The sequence below is a fragment of the Pseudorca crassidens genome, chromosome 5 (genome assembly GCF_039906515.1).
Source record: "Pseudorca crassidens isolate mPseCra1 chromosome 5, mPseCra1.hap1, whole genome shotgun sequence".
Taxonomy (NCBI): Eukaryota; Metazoa; Chordata; class Mammalia; order Artiodactyla; family Delphinidae; genus Pseudorca; species Pseudorca crassidens.
In genome coordinates, this window is record NC_090300.1 from 132,093,317 (window position 1) to 132,105,922 (window position 12,606).

Consider the following 12,606-nt stretch of genomic DNA (forward strand, 5'->3'; position numbering starts at 1 on the left):
CACCACATCTACAAGTGCCGCCTGGCCCTCCACTTTGTTCTGTGGAGACAGCAGCTCAAATAATGGACAAAAATATGCTGATTCTCTGGGTAATGACTTTTCTTTCAGCAAAAAATATTTTGTCTCTGGTCAGCAGTGTTTGTCTTCTGTCAGCATCCATGAAGCTATATCAAGGTGACTTGTGAGCTTGCATGTATGATAAAATCTCAGAGACTTTACTGATTGTGACACCTCCAACAGCTGGTCTCAGAATCAGATACTGATATTTATCATTCCCTCCCTCTACTATCCATTCCAGATTTTCCACACCCTCAGCTAATATCTCCGTTTGTCTAGATGGTTTATCTAATCAGGCTGCCTAGGTGCTTAACCTTAAGAATTTCCCAACTCACATTACCATGCCTTTCTGTGAGTGTAGCTGCTGATATTCTTCATTTACTATCAAATATGGGCAGAAGGGTAACAAGAGGAGCCCCTGTGGATCACCTGGGTGCCAAATATTTTCTTCTCTGACTTCATTGTACCAAGATGATAATTAGTTTACTAGTTTGCAGATTTCTTGGCTCAAGGATTATGAATGAAAAAGAGACAAGTCTAAAATTTAATAGGATTCTTGTTTTGCCCACTGAAGATCCATACTTCTAGACTCTTAAAACATAGAGTGACAGGGACTTAAAGTGCAATTTCCCCAAGTGGATCACTGAGAGTAAGGGTAAGTGAGCCTGCTTCTATTTCAACCCTTTGGTTTCCAGACCCATGTTCTCTACCATTGGAGATATGGCACCATATAATAGCTGTTGCTTTAGGGTATGTACTTCATCCTGGAAGATGGTGCTTCATACCTGCAGAGTGTATCTCCAACATGATGCCTTAAGAAGGTCATTCTATTTTTCTATCAGCTGACAACTTCTGGCATATCATATAATGCAGTATATGATAAGATCAATGAACTCCAAGGTTGTGTTCCCACTCCCTTAACTCAATTTGTGTAAAATAGATCCCTTTATCCAATGAGGTTCTACACAGAATCCTATGTTGATGGGGCAAACATTTTGCAAGCCTTTGGTTTGTATATTTGGCTGAGGTCCTGCAATCAGGAGAGAGAAGCCACTGGCTAGAATATATGTCAATTATAGTCAAGATGAATCATGTCCCTTCTAGAATTGAAGAGGTCCAAGGTTAACAATTTACCTCTAAACTCCTGGTCAGTTTCCTTGAAGTATAATGCCATATCACAGACTTAAAGTTGGTCTTGGAAGCTAGAAGATTGGACATTTGACTAAAGAAGTAGCCAGCTCAACATTATTGACTGGAATTCCATGCTATTGGGCCCATGCATGGCTCCATCTCTGCCGCTACAGATATTCTGCTCTTAAATCAATTGTGCATCAAAGAGATGGCTGAACAAAGATACTGGCTGATGTCAATGGGTTATTACTAAATCTACAATGTTTCACACCTCTTCTTTGGTGAATGCTCTCTGATGGGCATTAAAAGGTCATAAAAAGGACTATATGTTCATCACATGCTTCTTCCTCCAACCACTTTGTCCCAGATTTAAAAAAATATTTTTCTTTCAAAACTTCTATCAAACCAGCCAAGCCAATGGCTATTGCCTGTGTACCTGTATAAACTCTTACCGTGTATCATTTCTCTTTCCATGCAAAGTAATAAGGTGCAACATCAAAAAATCTACCTATTGGATGAATTTACCAGCAACACTGTCTTTCTGGGCTGGTTCTGAGTGGAGTTGCTGTAAAATAACAGTTGATTTTAAGTTTGAACCCTCTTACTAAGCTGAGGCCTCTGGGAAGCAAGCATGACTTCCTCTGTCAGATGGTCATGAGTGGTCTCTTTTATGGCCATAAGCATGAGCCAAAAAAGAGATGCTATTTCAACAGTAAAGAATAACATGGCAGTCTGGGCCACCTGTCATGTACGTTAATTTTGCCATCTGAGACTAATCCCAAATATAATATATTGCTTCGATCTTAAAGTGCAGCTGCATTTTAAGATCCTCTCTGCTCTTTTGGTTTTGTGAATATAACATACTCAGTGCAAGATGGGAAGTTGTGGTCACGTGATCACTTGATATCCCATGATCAGGTGTTCTGTCTCTAGCCCAGTGACATAGTAGGAGCTGCTTTTTGACTCTGTAGATACATATGATGTGGGTTTGATCCAGAATTCCAGTGTTCTCTGTTGTAATTCTGAGACTAGAACTTGTCACAAAACTGTCCACTAAAGATACCTCTAATGTATAAAGTCTACAACATATGACTCAAGTGTCAGGACTGCTTTCATTATAACCTGGACCTGATGGTGACCATTTCTTTCACTGGGCCCTATTCAAAGCTGGAAAGGTTGCATGCCATTTAGTAAATAGGTTGGATTATTTTTTCAAGTGTGGAATATGTTACTTCAAAGCCCAAAGGGGTCTAACAGGCAATTTTATTAATTGTGGAAAGTTAGAAATATAATAGTTAATCCATTATTTTGATGGGTATATTCTAGTATCCCCCATATCACTGGTCCCTTAAATATTCACGGACATGGTAGGATCTTTTATCATCGTAGTTTACATTTTCCACCCTCTGGAGCACTTGCATCTTAACATGGCTTCCAATAAACTTGCTGCTTCTTGCTTATCTAGTCTGATTCACACGATGCCACCAATATAGTAGATCAAGTGGAGTGTCCTGACATTTCAAATGCTCTCAGATTCAATTATGACAGAGGATGGGGTTGTAAATTGAGCTCAAGAAGGAAAACTGTAAATGTATATTGTAGCCCATCTCATATGAATGTAACTGTGCCTTGTTCTATTTCTTGATAGGAATCGAAAGAAAACACTCTCTATACTTCATGGGTACAATATATCTGAGACCATGTAAATCTACGCTGGCCAAGAAAATATATCCAGCAGCACAGTTACAATAGGGACGGTGACCACCTTCAATTTACAATGGCCCACTCATATTTTAAAGAATATTTCCAGATTTTGTAGAGGATAAGCTGATGGTATGGATTTACTTAGGAAAAACACTTGAATGATATTTGCTGTTCTCCCTAAGAAGCAATATTGTTTTGATTTACTCAAAACAATTTACTTTGATTGACAGGGATAGTAGGGCAGTTTCCAAGGTTTCCATTTGAGTGCCCTCACTATAGTAGATCTTATCCTACAGGAAAAATATAATAACACTGTAGAATTCTGCCAACTATCAATGTGAGAATTTCAATTACAAATTTTGAGACCAGGGAACTCACCACTGGGTGAACCATTACTGGGCTTGGACTTCATTATTCCTCATTGTATAGGAGGATGTGATAGAATCAGTGTCAAAGTCACCTAGATCAGGGGTGGGCAGACTTTTTCTTAAAGCACCCCATAGCTAATACTTTAGGCTTTAAGGGTCATACTGTTTCTCTCTCAATTACTCAGCTCTGCTGTTGTAGTACGAAAGAAGCCATAGACAATATATAAACAAGTGACCATGGCTGTGTTCCATTGCAAGGGGGTTAGCTAGACTTTAACTAGGAAGAGTGCGGCATTTATGCAGGTCCAGAGTATTCAGAATAATCTGGGATTCAATATTTTTAAGACATTGCCCACATATCCCCATATCAAGTTGCAGAATTTCACTCCCCTTGAATAAGAATGCTGACATGCCTTAACAGACTTGCTGATCTTGAAAGTTTCAACCTTCACTAGAGGTCTGCTTATATTTTTATAATCAGGTTGTAGACTGGATATTCAACTTTTTTTTTGCCTTATGGATGTAGGAGATGAGAAGCTCTTTCCGTGCTGCTAAGATGCCCTCTGACTTTCACACTAAGCCTGAAATTAGTGATCAATCACCCTCAGCCTTTCATTGTCATTTTCTAAAACTGAGAGCCCCCAGCAAAAGCCAACCAATTCAATGAACACTATAAAGACTACTTCCAATGAACTCTCAAATGCATGATATATTGCACTCACCAGTGTATTTTCTTCTACCAAGAAAACTTTAATAGTTACACTACTATTGCCTACTAGGGGTTGTCTATACCCAAACTACCAGCCATCTGGCCAATGACACAGCTACAGAATTCCCATTTAGACTGTTTTCTAAGTCCACTCTTGGCACTGAAGTTTGTCTTTCTCCTATTTTGGGAACCAGATACAGAGGTGGAGATTTGTATGCACTTGGCTTATTGTGCAGTGCTTTTAGAAACGATACCTGAAAAGAGGTGTAGTTGGTAGGATTAGGGAGTGTTGAACTATGATGCAACTGCAGCAGAAGACTTTGCTAATCCATAGGGAATTCTAAACCTTGAGCTGACCTTTCAGAGATATTCTTAATGGAGGCAAAGGGACCAGACCTTTGTACCCTGCATTGACCAGTCAATGGCTGTGTGCTTTCTCTGGGATGAGTGAGAGCAAGGCAGCTCCACTTAGCTGAAGGCAATTCCTGAGAAGGCCTCAACTTTAGACTGTCAGCAGACAAAGCTCTAGGCATATGAGAACTAAGCATTTCAGTTTTAAAGGGAGAAATCTGTGAACCATACCACTGTATCCAATACGATGATTGTTTGTTTTGCATCTTGCTCCTTAATAAAACCAAGAGCTGAAACTTAGCACACATTGTTGGGCCCTAAAGGAAAATTGTAAATGTAAGTTCATCTATGGAAAAGACACTCATGAATCTTGCCTCTTTGTTTCCGTGTACCCTCCTTTTTTCTCCAGTTCTCTCTTCCCCTAGGTTTGAAACTCTACTGTTCATATAACCACCTCTAATATTGCTGTTTGCTGTCCTGGGTTTAGAGCTCATCTTTGCACCAAGGCTCTGGTTTCCTTCATCTCTTAGGGACTTGAGATTCCCTTTTGTAGTCTAAAAGTAGCTGTTTGGCAAATGCAGACTTGTCATGTCTCTTTCCTTAAATTAGATAGGAATTTGGCTAATTCCAGCTCTTTGAATACACTTTAGCTTATTCAGACTTTACTTAGAAGCTATCAGTTAATAAATGCAATAGATATTTATAAGATATTTACTTTATATCAGACCCTGTACCAGTCTCCAATTATCTTTATCAATATAGGAAGGTATTTCAATTTAATCAGCTTAATTAGATTAATTTTTAGTCTCTACTTAAACTGATTCTCAGAAATACTTCTGGGCCTGAATCACACAAGAGCCAAAAGACTGTAGGGATGCTATAATTTGCTTCTCTATTTTCATATGAATCCATTATCTATTGATATAATAATGCTACACAATAAAACTCACTGCCAAGCATTAATTTTTGCTTATGAATTTTCAGTCATTTGGGAATTTCTGATCTTAGCTGCACTCATGCATCTACAATTAGCTGTGGGTTGGGGAGCAACTCTGCTAATCTTGGCTGGGATGTATTACATGCTTGAAGGTTGGCTGGCTGCACGCTGGTCTAAGATGACATTGGTTAGGACAGTAAGGTTGCCTGCTACTATATCTCTTATTCTCTAGCACGCTAATCTGGACTCTTACACATGGGGTAGGCAGAGTTTCAGAAGAGTGAACAGAATTATATAAGGCCTGTTGAGGCCTCAACTTGAAACTAGCACAAGATCACATCTGCTGCAATCTTGGACAAAGCAAGTGACAAGGCCAGTGCATTTTAAAGGGCTGGGTAAATAGACCTCACTGCTTAATGGGAGGAATTTTGAAAAGTCTCTTTGCAAGAGGTATAGATACCAGAAGAGGAATAATTGGGAATGTTTTTACAGTTAATCTACCACAGTATAAAATTAAGTTTTCCACTGGGCATTTGTTTCTTCCTATATATTCCACAGCTCTAAACTTTTGGATTTCCAAATAAAACCTTTACTAATATTTAGGGTTTCTGAATTTATATCCCACTTGTCAAAATGAAAACAAAATAAAATATTCAAAACTGTTCAAAAAGCACAGTAAATCCTTGCAAGATTGAACAATCTAGCCATTAATATAAAACCCACTATTCATTTCTGTTAATTCCATTTGCTTTCTGACCACCAAAATAGATACTGGCACAACTGCAGGATTTTCAATTCTTTCAAACAGGAGATGGAAGTAGCAGAAATAGGATCGGGGTATGCAAGGTCAGCACATGATATTTGTTTATAATGTTGCTCTGCCTAGTGTCCCCACTGATTTATACTTGTCACATACTAACGGCTCAGTTCAGCTGCACTGTGGTGCCAATTTTCTTTTGTTATTAGCTTTATATTAAAGTGATTTGTGCAGTGGAGAAAAAATGAATTGCAGGAAGTTAAAAATTCAGAATAATCTTGATGTAATTTTGGAAACTAATATGAAGACTACGGAAGGAAAGATTTTGGCACTTCACTTCTAAGTATGTTAGATAAGATAATCTAAACAAGAAGATACCTAATGTGCTTACAAAATAATGTGTCAAGGGCATATTAATCAATGTACACAGATGTCATTAGGTAGACTATCTCTGAGACTGCTTATGCCACAAGGCTGAGTGATCAGCAACTATTTGTATTCGTTGTGTCTTATTCTTCAGCATATTTAATACATTTCAGTATTCATATTGTTGCTAATAGTAGCTATTTTTTTTTTGACATTGACATCTTTTTGCTTTACAGACTCTAGATTTGTCTGTATGAATGACAGCTGTTTAACATTCTTGGAATTCCTACTTATGAAGATCACTATGAAGAACCAAACCAGCCCGTCCCAAAATTATTCAATCTATACTAGAATCGGAGACATCTGAAAAAAGTTGACAGTTTAACAGTCTAGATTTTATTTTAGAAATCAGTACACCAGAGCGTTCCACTGCCGACACAATAGTTTTATTATTTGTGTTTGTGTTTTTATCCATTTATGTAAATGAAGATGATGGAATTCAGACACAGTAATGTCTCCATGTGCTCTTTTGGAGCTCAGTATTTCTTATCAGTGTGAGGTTGGTTGTCAAGACATATTTGAGGAAGAAAGTACAAAGGAACAAGCTCTTTCCTGCCTTATTTTTCAGGGTTATCATGTATTATGGAATATCTTTAATCAATCCAACATCTTTAAGGGTTATCTTTTGAGTGGTGATACTAACTAAGCATTGACTTGGGGTCAACTGATTATCAGAGTAACAAAAACATTTCATATAGAAATATATGTAGCAGTTTAGATAAAATATTAAGTGATGGTGGGCACATAACAGAATTCTACAGTTCAGATTTTACTAATAATATTCCAATAGGAAAAGACTTCTTGCAATCTGTGATGTTATCCAGGTTCATATCTAATGAAATAATACTATTTTTCATTGTGTAGCAGTTTTTCTATTCAACATTGTTTTCATCTTTATTACCTGACTTGATTCACACAACAATCTGCTGAAATAGATAAATGTGTTTTCCTGATCTTCTGTGAGGAAACTGAGGCATGGATTCTTTAAATACCCTCTATATCTGACATTTGTAGATTGCAAAGACTCTAGCACAATTAGATTTGCAAAGAAAAAGAAAAAAAACAATATATGATTCCATTCAAGGGGGAGACAGAATATCAATAAGTACATAAATAATACACTTTTAAGTGCTGGTAAACAATATGATAAAAATAAAAAGGGGTTATAGAATTTAAAAGTAACCATTGGAGCTCCTTCAAATTGTGCAAATAAAGCAGGTTATAAAGAGAGGCTCACATTTAAACAGAAACTTTAACATCAAGATGGAACCAACCATGTGGAGAACATGAGAGAAAGCAACCAGTTCAAACACCCTTAGATAGAAGCCAACCTGGAGTGCTTGCAAACCTAGAAAGAAATCCAATGAGCCTTCCTACAGAAAGCAAAGTATAACTGGTACAGCATGTAACCAGAGAATTATGCAGCGGCCAGATCCTGTAGAGACTGGTCATTGTAAAAGGTATAAATTTTATTATAAATGAAATGGAAAGCTATGGGGTGGTTTTAGGCATAGCAATTTGAATTTTCAGAAGGTCATGCTGTTTGCTTCTGAACAAGTGGATTTTAGAGCAAGAAGTCCAGTAAGTGTCCATGGTGGTCGTCCAAGTACGCAATATAGAAGGTTGGACTTGGAGTATAACAATGACAGCAGAGAGTAGTAAACAGATAGCAGATAGATTTAGTAAAATTGCTTGAAGATTTGCCTGTAGATTAAAACTAAGAATGAAGACTGACTCCTAAGAGTTTGGATAAACAACTGGGCAAAAGATGATACTATATATCACAGCAAGTGTAAGTGGATGAGGGGTTGATATGGTGAAGTTGATCTACTTGTTAGAATTGTCAGAATGTCACATAAGAAGGTGATGTACACTTCTAAAGTGCAGACAAAAGGAATAGATTGTTATTATTAATGTGGGTCTCATTGGCAGATTGCATTCAAAGGCATGCGACTAGATGAGATCCAGAGAGGGTGTAGATAGAAAAGAAAGACCAGGGCACTGGAGTACATCAGCACTTAGAGACTTAGCAGAAATACTTTGGGAGGTAAAATTATTACTGCTGCAATTTTTTTCACCTTTTGCTAGTAGCTGTAACCCTGAGATTTATAGTACACTTATTTCATACCCTGTATGTATACAATGTGAATTATTAATATTTTAATATTTTTTTATTAGATGCCCTGTTCTTATCTTTCAGTTTTCACCCATAGTTATTTATTTCATGGCAAATGAATTTATTCTTGACCATGAGTGGCAAAACTGTTGGAATCTGTAGTAAAATGGTGTGTGGCACCAGATTTTCGTTTGTATGTGTGTCTGTGTGTGTGACACTATTCACTGAGTACATTTTTCCCAATAGAAACAAAAATCCAGATATGGTTTCAAAATATGTTAACATATTCTTTTTCCAATGATCCAGTAAGAAATAATTGTTATAACATAGAATAACTTCCAGGTAAAGACCATAAAAACAATTATTGTTACCAGAATGGATAGTTTTACTTACTACACATAGCAGGGAGTGTGTTCAGCACCACCTTTCTGTAAATGCAGATGTCATCACAGAAAATAACATCTTTTTTTTTGTTTTAATGGATGTGTGTAGTAACTAAAACTTTTTTTTTACAGGCTTAGAATACTCCACTCTCAAAACAAAACAAAAATCTCTCTCTCATACACAGAACAACAGACATAAGAACAGCAACACATGCATACAGCACAAACTTGTCATATAAACCAAAAAGGAAAGGGAACAGAACTGTTGACCAAAGGGGTTCAGGAGTTAACATGCTGCAAGTGCCTGAAACTATTCTTGTTTGTGTGTGAAAACAATCAATCAGTGGATTAGGTAGACATAGAAAATTTCATAAAATGGGAAATGTAGCTCTTTTGTGCAGACACAGAGTTCTTATGGGACTTTCTTTATTTCCAAACTAAGAAACATTACAAACTACACGTGGGGCATGTTTGTATAGAAAGGATTTAGTTACAGTCCCTTTGAAGATCCAGGGGCATATATGATGGCAAAAAAATGGGGAAGGATACATCAAAGTTACCAAAGTCAATGCAACTTCTTTACCATTAGCCTAGGATCTGAAATCAGAAATTTTGGGATGCATATTAAGCTCATTAAGCCCATTAAGGGGAGAACTTATTATTAAAGTGGTGGATGATATAGCTCAAGTAGAAGCGACTACTTTATAGGTCTTTTCCTTCAAGAGTCTTTCTTCATCGTTTCTTACCCACATATCTAGTTCTTAAGCTTTCTTTCCTCATGTTGTGACAAAATAAGGACTAAATAAATCCAGCCCCACACAGGCTGTGAGTGGGGCAGGGTAATTTTGGAGGTGGGGATACCGTGACTTTGAACTTATAGCCCTTGGAAAAGCCTCTACACTATAGTGATGCACTAATGGCTATGTTTCAGGCTGTCAATTTATTATGAGGCCAGAGCTCAGAGCGAGGCTTCTTTTGCCTGGATGTGAACTTCTAACAAACTCAAATTCCTCAGATTGTGAAGGATGAGAACAAAATCCAGTTTGTAACTCTTAGAATCTTGCCACAAAATTCCATGGTTGACTGGAAGTTAGACAAGGTTAGCAATTTTCTGAATGTCCCCCCCCCCCACCCCCGCACGCTTTTTTCTTAAGCACTTGCTATATATTGAAATTACCTCCTGGGAACAGAATGTTCTCCAAAGCCAAAGAACCAGCCTAGCTAGGCAAATACTCATGTCATCAATTAGCATTTTTAAATGTCTCAAAAAGCATTCTTTGAAGTAATCCTTCCTCAAATCCTGTTTGAAAGTAGATTTAAATAATGGGTAAGTGGATAAACGTCTTGTGGAATTAAATGGATAAAGAGAAAAATGAATTTTGTCATGCATAAAGTTATCTTTAAAGGGATGACTAAGAGGAACTCCTCCTCAAAATGCCAGTACATCCAGATGGAAGATTGTTAAACCAAGTAATTCCTAACTCATGGCAGGAAAGAGGGTGAGGATTTATGAGAAGCAAGTTTAAATGAAGAAGGGAGCTGAAACCGCCCAGTGGAGACAGAAATGTTCTGTTTATATGCCAATTTTTACATGATCCTTTCTATATCATCTTTCCATTTCTCTTTACTTTTGCCTAGCCTCTTTCATCATAAGGACTATGTCTTACACTCATTTTGAGTTCTATTAAGCAATTTGATAGCCACTGAGTTTTCGTTTTTGAATGACGAATAAATATAGTTATGAATTAAATACAAATTACTTCCAATATTACATAGAACATATCCATATTATCAATAATAATAATCCAAATATTCACATCCTTTTAAAACGGTCATTGATAGAGAAATGATACTGACATTTTTTTTTTCAGTTTTAAATGCCTGTAAAATTAAAGGTAAGCATACTTGTAAACAATGAGCAAAGACTCCGATTAATAATCCAAGTCACTTGAAAGGTCCCCATTTATTCAAGTAATGTTAGTATTGAAGGAGATGATGTAAAAATACATATAACATTGATTGGTATAGAAAATAATTAAACCTATTAAGATATAATCTACAATAACTACCATACACTACCTGGTACATGTTAGAACTTCAACAACTAATTTCTAGCAGAAGAGTTGCATTTAGACACACTAGGAAGCCCCTTCGTGGGTGGAGACTGCGGGTGGCGGAGGGGGGAAACTTCGGGGCTGCGGAGGAGAGCACAGCAACAGGGGTGCGGAGGGTAAAGCGGGAAGATTCCCGCACAGAGGATCAGCGCCGACCGGAACTCACCAGCCCGAGAGGCTTGTCTGCTCCCCCGCCGGGGCGGGCGGAGCTGTGAGCTGAGGCTCGGGCTTCCGTCGGAGTGCAGGGAGAGGACGGGGGTTGGCGGCATGAACACAGCCTGCAGGGGATTAGTGCACCACGGCTAGCCGGGAGGGAGTCCTGGGAAAACTCTGGACCTGCCGAAGAGGCAAGAGACTTTTTCTTCCCTCTTTGCTTCCTGGTGCACGAGGAGAGGGGATTAAGAGTGCTGCTTAAGGATTCCCTGGTGGCGCAGTGGTTGAGAGTCCACCTGCCGATGGAGGGGACACGGGTTCGTGTCCCCGTCCGGGAAGATCCCACATGCCGCGGAGCGGCTGGGCCCGTGAGCCATGGCCGCTGAGACTGTGCGTCAAAAAAAGAGCGCTGCTTAAAGGAGCTATAGAGATGGGCATGAGCCGTGGCTAAAAGCGCGGACCACAGAGACGGGCATGAGACACTAAGGCTGCTGCTGCCGCCACCAAGAAGCCTGTGTGCAAGCACAGGTCACTCTCCACACCGCCCCTCCCGGGAGCCTGTGCAGCTTGCCACTGCGAGGGCCCCGGGATCCAGGGACAACTTCGCCAGGTGAACACACGGCGCGCCTCAGGCTGGTGCAACGTCATGCCGTTCTCTGCCGCCGCAGGCTCGCAACGCACTCCGTACCCCTCCCTCTCCCCGGCCTGAGTGAGCCAGAGTCCCCGAATCAGTGGCTCCTTTAACTCCGTCCTGTCTGAGCGAAGAACAGATGCCCTCCGGTGACCTACACGCAGAGGCGGGGCCAAATCCAAAGCTGAGCCCCCGGAGCAGTGAGAACAAAGAAGAGAAAGGGAAATCTCTCCCAGCAGCCTCAGAAGCAGCGGATTAAAGCTCCACAATCAACTTGATGTACCCTGCATTTGGGGAATACATGAATAGACAATGAATCATCCCAAATTGAGGAGGTAGACTTTGAGACCAAGATTTATGATTTTTTCCCCTTTTCCTCTATTTGTGTGTATGTGTATGCTTCAGTATGAGATTTTGTCTGTATAGCTTTGCTTCCACCATTTGTCCTAGGGGTCTATCCGTCCAGTTTTTTTTTTCTTTATTTTTTTTCTTAATAATTACTTTTTATTTTAATAACTTTATTTTATCTCTATTTTATTTTATCTTCTTTCTTTCTTTCCCTCCCTCCTTCCTTCCTTCCTCCTTCCCTCCCTCCCTCCCTCCTTTATTTCTTCATTCCTTCCTGTCTTTCTTTCTTTCTTTCTAATTTTTCCCCTTTTATTTTGAGCTGTGTAGATGAAAGGCTCCTGGTTCTGCAGCCAGGAGTCAGTGCTGTGCCTCTCAGGTGGGAAAGCCAACTTCAAGCACTAGTCCACAAGAGACCTCCCAG